Source organism: Gracilinanus agilis, chromosome 1 (genome assembly GCF_016433145.1).
Source record: "Gracilinanus agilis isolate LMUSP501 chromosome 1, AgileGrace, whole genome shotgun sequence".
In the NCBI taxonomy this organism is placed as follows: Eukaryota; Metazoa; Chordata; class Mammalia; order Didelphimorphia; family Didelphidae; genus Gracilinanus; species Gracilinanus agilis.
This window is the reverse complement of record NC_058130.1, coordinates 161117734-161130296: the sequence shown is the minus strand read 5'-3', so window position 1 is coordinate 161130296 and position 12563 is coordinate 161117734.

Sequence of the window (12563 nt, the reverse complement as noted above, 5' to 3'; positions counted from 1 at the left end):
TGGAAGAAGAGGGCATAAAAGGGCAATGAAATTTAGTTGGAGCTAGGATGGAATTTCTTTGCTTCAGTTATTGAAGATAATCATTTACAAGAAGGCAACCATAGAAACCAAACCAGGCTTGGTATCTTAACTCACTTGTATTCATTCCTCTTTTCCCCTTTGATCTCTCCCTTTCCAGGGTTAGCTTGTTGGCTAGCTATTGCCATAGCACATTGGAATGTGTGAAACTCAGTTTCTGCAAGGAAATCACGCTGGATGTTGTTAGAAAGCTTTGCAAAAAGTGCATACGGTAAGACCTCAACTTTCTTTTAAAAAATTAATAGAACACCTAAAGTGAGTCATGTATTTGTTGGCTACTGATTTCATTATCTTCCTTTTTTTCTTTTCTATTTTGTGGTATACTATTGTTCATGAGTATGTAAATATTTGCCAGAAAGCAGCTGAAGAGTACATCAAGAATGAAAAATAAAGAACTTCTTTCTTATTTTTATTGAGAGTTTTATGTATTTCTAGAATAATGTTCAGAAAAGATTTCCTTTTCTTCCCCACCTCCAAAAAAAAGCCTTTTATAAGCATTTTGGGTTTTGTTGCACAGAATCATAGCATTTAGGGCTGGAAGGGGACCTTAGAGATTTTCTAGTCCAACTTCTTCATTTTAGAGGTGAATCTGAAGCCTAGGAAGATTATAACTTGCCCAAGTCACCCAAGTTTTAATTAATGGAATGAGGATCCCAAAACAGGCACTCTGACTCAAAATACAATGCTCTTTCTACTTTATCTTTTTTTAAATCTGTTTTATCTATTTTTAGCTAAGAGAATAAGCTAACATATTTTGTATTATAGTGATTGTTTTTACTTATAAGGTATGTATTTCTAAATACCCTTATTACTGAGTCACTATATGCTATTTATAGGTTCTACAACTCTGAGAGCATTTTTTCTATTTCTAAAATTGAACATCTTAAAGAAATGCTTAAAATTCACATTACTTATGTTAGGGAACTAGGTGGTACACTGGAGAGCTCTTGACGTGGACTTAGGAAGACCTAAATTTGGATCCTACTCCTGTTATTTACTAGCCCTGTGGCTTTGGACCAATCACTTAACTAGTTTCCTCAGATGTAAAATGGGGATAATGATAGCACCTGCCTCACATGTTTATTGGGTTGATGAAATAAGATAACATATATAAAGCACTTTGTAAATTTTGTAGTGCTCTATAAATCCTAAGAGTGAATAGAGGGCTAGGCCTGGAGTCAGGAAGATTAGAGTTCAAATCCAGGTTCAAATACTTACTAGCTGTGTGACTCTGGCCGATCCTCATCTGTAAAATGAGCTGAAGAAAGAAATGGCAACATAATCCAATATCTTTGCCAAGAAAACCCCAAATGGGGTCACAAAGAGCCAGACATGACTGAAAAATGACCAATCAACAACAAATAAATTTTACTTATTATTAATAATATTGGTTTCAGATATGCTATTAACACATTTATATGTAAATAAATTGTTGAATTTGTTTGAACCAGTACAATGGATAAATTGCTTCAAGAGACAGTTTAGGTCCCTTTTTGAAACATCAAATCTTTTAAGAAGTGAGAATTCTGTTTAGGAAAGTTCATCTAAATGGAATAGTAGAATATATTAGCTCAAAATAAACAAGATAATTATCAGAATTAGAGGGTAAATTTGGATTAGTTGGTTGTAATGATAAAGACATTAATTGAAAATTCTCATTTGTTTTAGAAAATATAACATGATTTTCTTAAAGGCTAACAAATGGTAAGAGCACTAGATTTGGAATCAGAGTATCTAGGATGTTTCCACTACTTGCAAAACTTACTTTGCTGTCTTCATAAGATCTTTCTTGATCTTCGTAGCTTCTGATGCTTCCTTTCTTGTATTTATTAATTATTTTTTAAATTTGTATTTGTTAATTGTTTTTTTATTTATTGTATTTATTCCTTATTTTTAGAACCCTTACCTTTTGTTTTAGAATCAATTCTAAGTACCTGTCACTTACTACCCATGTGACAAGTCACTTCATTTCCCTATTTCTCAGGGATTTGAATTAGATGACCTCTACCTTCTCTTCCAATCAATCAATAAACAGGCAGTTTTTGGGTACTTACTATGTGCTCGACACTTTCAAAACCAAGACATTGATGAAACAATTGCCTGCCCTTGAATATTGCACGGGTAGGGGGATGGAAAGAGATAATGTGTTCATATACAAGTACTTACAAAATAAATATATTCAAAATAAATAAAAAGGAGCCAATTAGGTGACTTAGTGGATGGAGAGCCAGGCCTGGAGGAGACAGGAGGTCCTGGGTTCAAATATGGTCTCAGACTAGCCCTTATCTCTCTTCTACTTACTATTGATTCTAAAACAAAACGAAAGGTCAGGGTTTAAAAAATAATGAATAAATATAAGGTAGGAAGCATCAGAAGCTAGGGAGATGAAAGAGACCTTATGAAGAGAAAGCAATTAAAGTGAGCTTTGCAGGTAGTTAAGGACTGTAAACAAAGGTAAGAGAGAAGTGTACCCCGGGCATGGGGGACAGCCTGAGCCAAGCACAAAGATGGTAGGTGGAATTGTGCTGATGAGCAGGGAGCCAAGTGAGCCTGGCTTAGAGAGTATATGATGGGGAGTCAGCTTGTAAAGAGTGCAGAATGACAGAGATGTTTGTCTTTGATCCTAGAGGTATTAGGAAATCTCTAAACAGGAGGGGGGAAGTCAAGGTCTTGCCTTTGCATGATCATTTTGGCAGCTGTATAGAAGATGGATTGGAGTTGAGAAAGATTTGAGGCAGGTACACTAATTATTAGGCTTTTGTAATAGTTTCAGCAAGTAGTGATTATGGCATAACTAAATAAATTATACTAGACTAAGGCACAAATTTCCAAGAATGATCAATCTGTTAGTAAATCATGAATTTACCAATAAATATGATCTTAGTTTCCCCACCAAAGTTAAGACCAAGTTGTGGGGTTAACAAAACTTTTTATAATTTTGGAGAGTACAGAAAATAGGAAGACTATCATCATACATAGAGGAAAATATTATTGGATGGAAATTGGGAAAGAGTGTTAGCAACAACTACCTCCTTCCCTCCTATCATTAAGAAATGCTGATTGTTTGAGACCAACTGCATTTACAAGGACAGAGATAGCAAACAAATTAAACATCTTTGGATAACAAACCAAACATCCTTGAAGGATAACTTGGTGGTATAATGATATTAGACCAGATTCCCTGGTGTCCACCTTCATTATTCAAGGGTAACACATTTCTTTGACACAAGGATGTAACAGTGATTAACAGGAAAACTGGATTTCTGAAGGTAATTTATTTCAGGGCTGTTAAATTTCTGAATTAATTTCAGATATAAAAATCATAAATGAGGCAGTTACAGGACAAAATCAATTAATTGCAAATAGGATCAATTTAAAAAGACACAGAATCAATCTGATTATTTCAATTGTCTGAATGAGGCTAGTGCTTATGTCAGCATAAAGAAGTGAATGGATTCAGGAGATGCTGGAGAGATAAAATTATTAAGATTTGGCAACTAATTAAATATGTAGGATGGGGAAGAGTGAGGAGTTGAGGATAGTGCTGAGGGAAGAGGGGGGAGGTGGGGCATGAATATTAGAAAGAACACCATGTTGGGCTAGAGGAGACCTCAGTCCTAGTCCTGGGTCTGCCATTTATTATCTTAGGACCTTAGGAAAGTCACTCCACCTGTATAAGCCTAAGATTCCTTTTCTATTTGATGTATTTATTTTATAATACCTGTAATACTTGTCTCAATAGGTTTTTATGAGGCCCTTTATCAGTAGAATAAAAAAGCAGGACTTTCAAGGCCCCTTTGGGCCTTGACATTCTGTGAATTCATATGGTAGCACCAGAAATCCTTTAATTTTAGTATCTCTAATTCCAGTCTTTGGTTTAAGAAATAAGGTCCTAAAATTTTTTTTCTGCTGTGACTCCAGGGAAGTGACAAAATCAACTTTATTTGACTTTTCTATCATTCTATTTGCTGAAAATATTGAACGTTATAATGTACTCCAGTAGACAGAATACAGTTTTATAGCATTGTGGCCATCTTCCCTACTTGTCTGGTTTGCTTTACTTTTCACTTCTGGGTCACTTCATCTAAACAAAATGAATGAATATCTCTCTCTCTCTCTCTCTCTCTCTCTCTCTCTCTCTCTCTCTCTCTCTCTCTCTCCTCTCTTTATCCCTCCCTCCCTCTTTGTCTCTCTGTCTCTGTCTGTCTGTCTGTCTGTCTGTCTGTCTCTCCCTACCTCCCTAATCTTCTCTTAGAATCAATACTATGAATTGGTTCCAAATCAGGTAGGAAGTGTCTGAGGTCAGATTTAAACCCAGGACCTGTCTCTGGGTCTATCTCTCAGATGACTGAGCCACCCAGTTGCTTCCTTAAACTCTTAAAGCTTAAACAGTAAGCATTAAAACTGCAAACACACAATAACATTAACCATTTCCCTCTCTTTGCCAAAGTTAAAAAAAATCAGTTCCCTTAGAATGCCTATTTTAGATGAACCCTGACTGTTAAAATGTCTTGGTCCAGACCAGGCTAGTGAATCCTATGAATTCCTCAAAATAAAGCTTTTAAATAATTGGAGGAAACACTGAATCTTAAGAGTTAACCGAAAATAAAAATGTAATTTCCCCCCATCCAAATTCATAGACTTACTGAAATCTATCTATAGACTTCAGGTTAGGAATCCTTGGTTTAAATCTTGGTTAGGATCTTTTAAAATGGCTAAAGAAAAAATTGATCCCAAATCATCAGTCTGTCTGTCTACATTGTCTCCAGGCCTTAGTCCCCCCTTTGTTTTGTCCTTTTGATCCCACTTCCCTCTCACACCAAGAAGAAGAGGGTCTGAATTTGACAGGTGGAAGGGCTTTGGAAATGAAACGTTTCTATGATATTGCATAAAGACACTCCATGCTCCCACCATTAAAAGAATTCTCTTTCTCCTCCTTTCACAGCCATCTTTATGTTATGTTCCATTTATACTTATCTTTTTCTCTTCCTTGCTTACATGGAGAATAATGTTAGCTCCCATTGTTCAGTCATTCCCTGTTCTTCCTCCATTCAGTATATACCAAAGGAGTTAGTTCTGCACCTGTCCTTTTTAAGTTTGACCTTATCTCTCTCATTTGAGAAACATAAGCCAATAATCTGGTTCACTTTAAATTCTTTTTATGCTTTAAGAACATCCTCATTCTGGGCTTAATTCTCCCCACATTTCACATAAACTATGGTCTTTCCTTTAGCCTGAAGATGCTGCATCTCTATGGCTGCCATATCACTCCAGACCTGAGTGTAATAAAAGACACTTACAAAACAGTAGAAGTATTTCATGATGTTTCTGCCTCCACCTGCTAAAGTTTCATGAGGAAGTGGAATTCCAGCAACGATGGATTTTATTTTTCATCAGGCTTCAGTCAAGATGTAAGATCTAGGATCATAGTCAGAAGTAAATTTCCATGTAGGGTAGAAATCTAAATTTTCTTTAGCTTCATTAAGTTGGAGAGACCCAATTATAAGACCTTAGAACTGATTCCTTCAGCTAGAAATGATCTTTCCTCCTTTGAATCTCTTATGGCATTTTGTTTGTATTTAACTTTTGCACTTATTCTATATAGTTTCTTTGCTTACTTATGTATCTCTTATGTAAACTACTAAAGTGTAAGCTCCTTGGGGGACAGGATTTGTATTTTTTCTTTCATTGACATCTAATCATGATATCTTACAAATAGGAAGTTTTTAATCAATGTTTGCAGAATTAAATTTTAGAATGTAGTCTTATATATAAAGAACATATATATTGAAGAATGTTTATATATATCAATTATGTACTAATATGTGTTTTCTGTAAGAGGTAAAATAATTTGGTAATAAAGTATATAGTATAAAGCCCCAAATTCTGCCCATTTTTTCATAAAAAAGCTAGTATATGATAATATCAACTTTGGCTATTGCTATTTGCTTTTCTTTAATCTATCAAACAGTCAACGAGTATTTGTTAAGCATCAAGGTTGTGCCAAGAACTGATATGGAATAAAAAAATCCCAACTCCAGAGGGACTTATAAATTTAAAGAAGGAGAAAAAATGTATTTGAAAATGTATAAATATGTATGTGTTTCTTTATATGTGTTTACAGAGAATGAATACAGAGAAAATGAATATGAATAAATACAAACTAAGTGCAAGGTAATTTGAGAGGGAGAACATTAAGGGAATCATACAAAGTTTATCACAGAAGATGGTGCTTAAAAGAAGGGAGGGTCTCTAAGAACCAGATACGGTATTCCAGACATGGTGAATGTCCAACACAAAAGTACAGAGACAAGAAATTTATCATACTTTGTGAGGAATAGAGAGAAGATGAAACTTTAAAGTACTCTATAAATGTGGGTCATTGATATGGATGCTCATGTGTACTGTAATAGTTATGACTTTTTTGATCAAGGTCCAGGAATTACTGGTATAGGAAACTCCTAGTGAGGAAGCTACTTTTATCAATGCAGATCAATACCTGTTCTGCAACTAATAGTCTTAAAGGGTTGAGGACACTGAAAATTTAAGTGACTTGTGGAAGCCCTTATATGCAAGAGTCAGACTCAAACCCAGGTTTTCATATATTAAACTCCTTGTTTGTCTTTGTCTCATGTTTTGGAGTACCAATCCATTAATAAAATTTGTCAATGGAATATTTTATTCCAATTTTTCTTTTGATTTCTTATTGCCCCAATAATCCAATTAATGGTTTCTCCTTGTACTCTAAAGGTCTTTTATTCTTCACTGCCTAAAAACCATATTCTTAACTTGTTGTGATTCTGGCCTTTGACTGATGTTTCTTGGTAAATTAAATGTGAGGTTTCTTTCTGCTGGTGTTCTCTCTATTTATGCTTCCCTGCTTCCGATATTTCTGAATGCTTTTTTGGGTATGATTTTTGAAGCATGATATTCAGGTTTTCTTTTTCTATTACAGTTTCAAAAAGGAATGGTATTATTTATATTTTCTCTTCATATACAATTCTTCTTTGTCTTGCTTTTGTATTCTTCTGTTTTGCTCCATTTTTTTTCTTCTTCCTCTACATTTCTGTGATCCAATTTTTGCTGCTGTTGTTTTTTAAGGAGTCTGTTGTGAGTAATATTTATGTCTTCTATTATTAACCTCCTAGTTTCTGGCAAAGCATGATGATTTGTTTTTTAGGCACTATAACTTCAGTTATTGTTTCTGTCATATTTTTACTTAACTTTTTGTGTGCTCTTCTGAACCATTCTGGAGGTTCTTGGAATTAGGCCATTTTAAATTCCACAAGACTTTCAGAATTTGTCATTCAGTCTTTACTTTCCTTTAAGCGAGTGCCCTAGCAATAAGGTATAACTTATCTATGACACTGAAAATCAGTGGTTAGTCCATAATTTGATTTTTCCAATTTATTTAGCTCTTTATTAGCAATATATTTATGACAATGAATGACATTTTGTAAAATACCCACCTTACTAGTTCCAGTTTGGATTTCCAAAGAACTGAACTTAAAAAATTTCACTTAAGAGAGTTGTGAAGAGCAACTGAACTTATGGGAATGCTTAAGAGAGCACTTGAGAGCACTTAAGAGAGCTGTCAAGAACACTGCACTTAAGAGAGCTGTCAAGAACACTGCACTTAAGAGCTGTGGAGAGCACTTAAGAAAATGCTTAAGCTGTCAGAGAGCACTGCACTTATGAGATCTGCTGAGAGGCTTAATAAAGCTGTGGAAGGCACTGCACTTAGGAAAGCAGTGGAAAGCACTTAAGAGAGTGCTTAAGAGAGCTGCCCATCTTTATTACTGGGATTATTTTTTAACTGTTCAAAATCAACTTTTTTGTAAGTATGTAGCAAGTAAGTATATAGATAGACTAATTTATAAAGAGGTAGATAGATAAGTAGATAGATGAACAAAGCATTTATTAGATACTTATTATGTCCTAAGTATTGTGCTACGTACCCCAGTGGCAATATTTCAACTTAAGGAAGATTATATATTATGAGGTCATGGTGTGAATCTTCTCTTATCACTTTAGGGGCTAGCCTGTTGTATTCTTGGAGGAACTGCCCTTGGATTGGGTTAGTAGTTTCACAAAGTGTTATACATAGTAGGTACATAATAAATGTTTGTCGAATTATCAAGTTGACCAAAACTTTAGCTTCAGAAATATATTAATAAAGATTAAAAGAAGTTTCTTCAAGTTAACCGCATCATATATTATGTGGAAAAATCAAACAACTTTATTAAGTGATCACACAAAAAATAATCTTTAGTTTGTTCTGAATCAATGATTCTATCTTGCATTAATGTGAAAATTAATTTTCAGTGTATCATTAATCTAGTCTTATTCTGCTATTTGCACATATTAATTAAGAAACTGAATGGGTAAAGATGCTACATCTGGTCATTTGACAAAATACTTCTGATTATTACCTCTCAATTTGATTTATGAATGAATGTTATTAGTAATAGTCTCTTGCACATATCAGTGGTGTGGGCCACCTTACTTATTGTATCTTCTGAGAAAATATATGCAAGTTTACAAATATTTGGAAGAAGACTTTTATGTATGGAAAAAAACTAAGACAATGAAAATTTACCATTTTAACTGTAGTACTTAATTTTTATCGTAAAAGAAATCATAGTGAGAAATAGAGTCTTGGTAGTGAGATAATAGAGAAGAGCCTAGTAATAATTAATAGAAATGCTGAGAAAAAAACCGAGGGAGAAATGCTAAGAAGGAGGAATGGATTATGTGGATAAAGTGTAAATCAAAATAACCTAAATGCATTTTTCAAAAAATAATATCATGTAGGGAATGATAAGGGAAAGTCATGTGACTGACTCAGTTCTTTCACTCACTGAGAGGAACAAATCACCACCTTAACTTTATCCCAGAAAGAAAAATTGGACATATTTACCAAGGAACATATGTGAACCATGATCTATGTGACTAATATCCTTTTTCACATAGAGGGACACTTTTTAACAATCTTGCTTAATTATAGCCCTGTTAAATATTTGAACACGTGTAGATTTGTCTTTTCACTCTAATAAAATTCTCTCTTTGGTTTTTCACAATATGTGGGACATAAAGTCAATTAGTATGCTACTAATTACTGCCCAAAGAGATTCCACAAGAGTTAGGATTTCTCAGACTGAATGGGCCAGAAGACACTATACATTAAGTTACAGAGGACCTATAATCCTCTGTTCAAGAAAAGATTCTTTAAAAGAAACAGGAGGCATTTACAGAATTTTATCCTGTAGAGCTGTAGAGGGACAACATGGCCTTATGGTTAGATTGATGACCTGGGAATCAGGAAGACCTTGATTCAAACCCTGATTCTGATATATATAACTTGGCTATACCCAAGGAACCCATTTAGCCTTTCAATGAGAAATGCTCTAAGACTTTAAGTTGCAGAAAACATACTATCCTTCATTTGTCTAGTGTATTTTCTTCTCCAGGGAGTTGCATCGACAAATGGAATCAGAAGTCTAATAATTACTGAATTTTATATAGCACTTTAAAATTGGAAAGCCACTTCCTACAAACAACCTCATAAGGTAGGTAATTATTCTCATTTTTCATCTAAGTAAACTGAGGCACAGAGGGGTTAGGTTACTTGCCCATGGCCATATAATCAATAGGAATCTGCAGTGAAATTTGAATCTAATTCAGCACTCTTTAGATGGAACTAATTCTGCTTCTCTAATAATTGCTGATATTTATCTAGAGTTCTATACATTTCTCTCTTTGATCCTTGCAATCTTGTAAAATAAGTACCAACCATAACAAAATGGGCATAGGGAATAGATTGCTAGTCTTGGAGCCAAGAAGACCTGGATCTAAATTTGCCTCTGACTCAAACTACTTATGTCATTGTGATAGATTCACTCAGTTTTCCCAGTTGTAAAATGGAGTTATTAATACCTGTAAAACCTGTGTGTGTGTATACTTGATAGATAGATATAGTGCTCCTCAAACTTTAAAGTAATGTATGTGACTATGATTATTATTAATTAGATTAATTATATCAATTAATTATATAATGATAATATTAGATTATGCTACAATACTTATAAGATTCATTGAATAAAATGATTGTAAAATATTGTATATAATACTTATAAGATTCATTGAATAAAATGATTGTAAAATATTTATATGCTGATAATTATAATAAGGAAAATTAGGCTTAAGAAAGATCAGGTGCTTGTTCATAATCAAATAACTGTAAGTTTTAGTGATATGATTCAGACTCAGATTTTTCTTGACTTTATGCCCAACACTATTTCCACTAAGATATTTATTGTAATAAATTCATTTGTAAGAAGGACAAACTTATTGAAGGTCAGTTCCTCAGTTCCCTAATGGTGATTTTGCTGTGTGGTTCTTCTCTGTATGAGAAAAGTTTAAAAGCAGGCTGCCCTTCTGAAAGATTTAGGTAGAATTGAGTCTCCATGCTGGGAATCATAGCATACCATAGTATGTACCAAGAGTTGTACCAAGGGGTAACTAAAAGCAATATTACAGATGTTTAGCAAAAATATCAGAACTTATACATCCAAATGAGTGTTAAAAATCCTTCATAAAATAGGAAGTCAAAGTGATAGCAACATTGCAAGGAGGCAGCATGGTGCAGTGGTTAGAAAGCTGACTAGAGAACTAGGATGCAGACCAAATAAAGGGAAAAGCACTGCTTCTAGACTGCTTTCTGTGCCACTTTTTAAAGAAGCCAACTCTATTTAACAAACACCATCTCCATCACTACTACTACCACCAGCTATTGACCAGTTGCCACCAATAGAATGGGCAAGTCAATGCAGCTAAGGTAGCGAAGTGCCCTCAGGGAGGGAGAGGAGGGACAGTGTCCCAGGTGGTTTAAGCCATTGCCACCCTACCTCCTCCCCAACCACTACTTCCTCTCATCCTAGTGGACCAGCCTAAGACCAGGAGCCCAAGAGCTCCGGTAATAGCAGCACCCAGTACCAACAGCCCTACTTCTAGCGTGGTCTCTGGATACATCATTGAGGGGAGCAGCCCTTGTGGGGAAGGGGTCCACTGTTTGTACTCCCACCAGTGCCAAGTGCCCACTCAAAGTTACTGACAGCCAGTTAAACACAAGATCCCTAGATAGAGCAGCAGCTTCTACTTCTCACCTCATGCCCTTCTTTCCAGGACCACTGCCCTTGCTTCTACTCTGGCTCCTGCAGCTGTCATCCATGGAAACAAACCTTTGTGGAGATGCAAACTGCATCTGGCTCTGTAGTATCCATAGCTACCTGAATCCCGACAAAAGAAATCTCTCATTACTAAAATCTTGGCATTTTAATGTCACAAAAAAGATACAATTTTATTGATGTAGATCAAGTTGAGTCAACACAAATTTACTAATCACTTACTCTGTGCCAGGCTTATTCTAGACTTACGCTGGGTATAAATATAAAGGCCAAAAAAGCATTTGGCCTTAAGGAACTCATAATTTAATAGAAACTAAAAAAAGATACATTATCATCAGATTTGCTGCTACAGCCTAAGGACCTTTCAGTCTCTCCAGATAAACCCTTCCTCCTATATGAGTAGTCATCCCCTATTCAATGTAAACTCCTTGAGGACAGGAGCTGTCTTGCTTTACCTTTAGTATATCCAGTTTAGCATAATACCTTTCATATAATAATTACTTAATAATTGTGCTTTTAAATTAATTAATTCAAATGTTTAGATACCTAAGTGCCATATTCAAAGGGCCACATTCATATATATGAATATAAAAGCTTGTCTATGTTTGTAAAAAATTTTAAATTCTATTCTTAGAGAAATAACTTCTAAAATTCTTAATGGAAATACAGATTTCTTTAATAATAGCCAATGTTTACTTTTCATTTTAAGATCTACAAAGTGTTTTTTACTCTTTTTTTCCCAATCACATGTAGAATTGTTTTCTGATATTTTGTAATTCAGATTCTCTATCTCCCTCCTTATCTCCCCTCCCTGAGGTTTTAAATGGTCTGTTATAGGGTATACCAGTGCTTTCTTGCAAGACATATTTCCATATTCTCCATGCCATGAAATAAGATACATATTATACATACAATAAAAACTCATGAAGGAAATAAGTGAAATAAAGTGAAAAATGGCATGCTTTGATCAGCAATCAGATTCAACAGTTACTTCTTTGGATTGGGATAGCATTTTTTATCATGAATCCCTTGGGGTTATCTTGAGACCTTGTTTGGCTGATAATAGTTCAGTCATTCACAGTTTGTCTTTTTACATAAAAAATTTTTTTATTAAATTGTATCCATGCAATAATACATAACTTTTAATAATGATAAAAGGAGAGAGCAAAAGACCAATGATAGCCAGAAGGTCCTGTTATTGTATAAGTTATTCTCCTACTGCTCACTTGACTTTACATGGGTTCATATAAGTCTTTTCAGGTTTTTCTGAACTTATCCAGTTCATTATTTCTTGTGGCA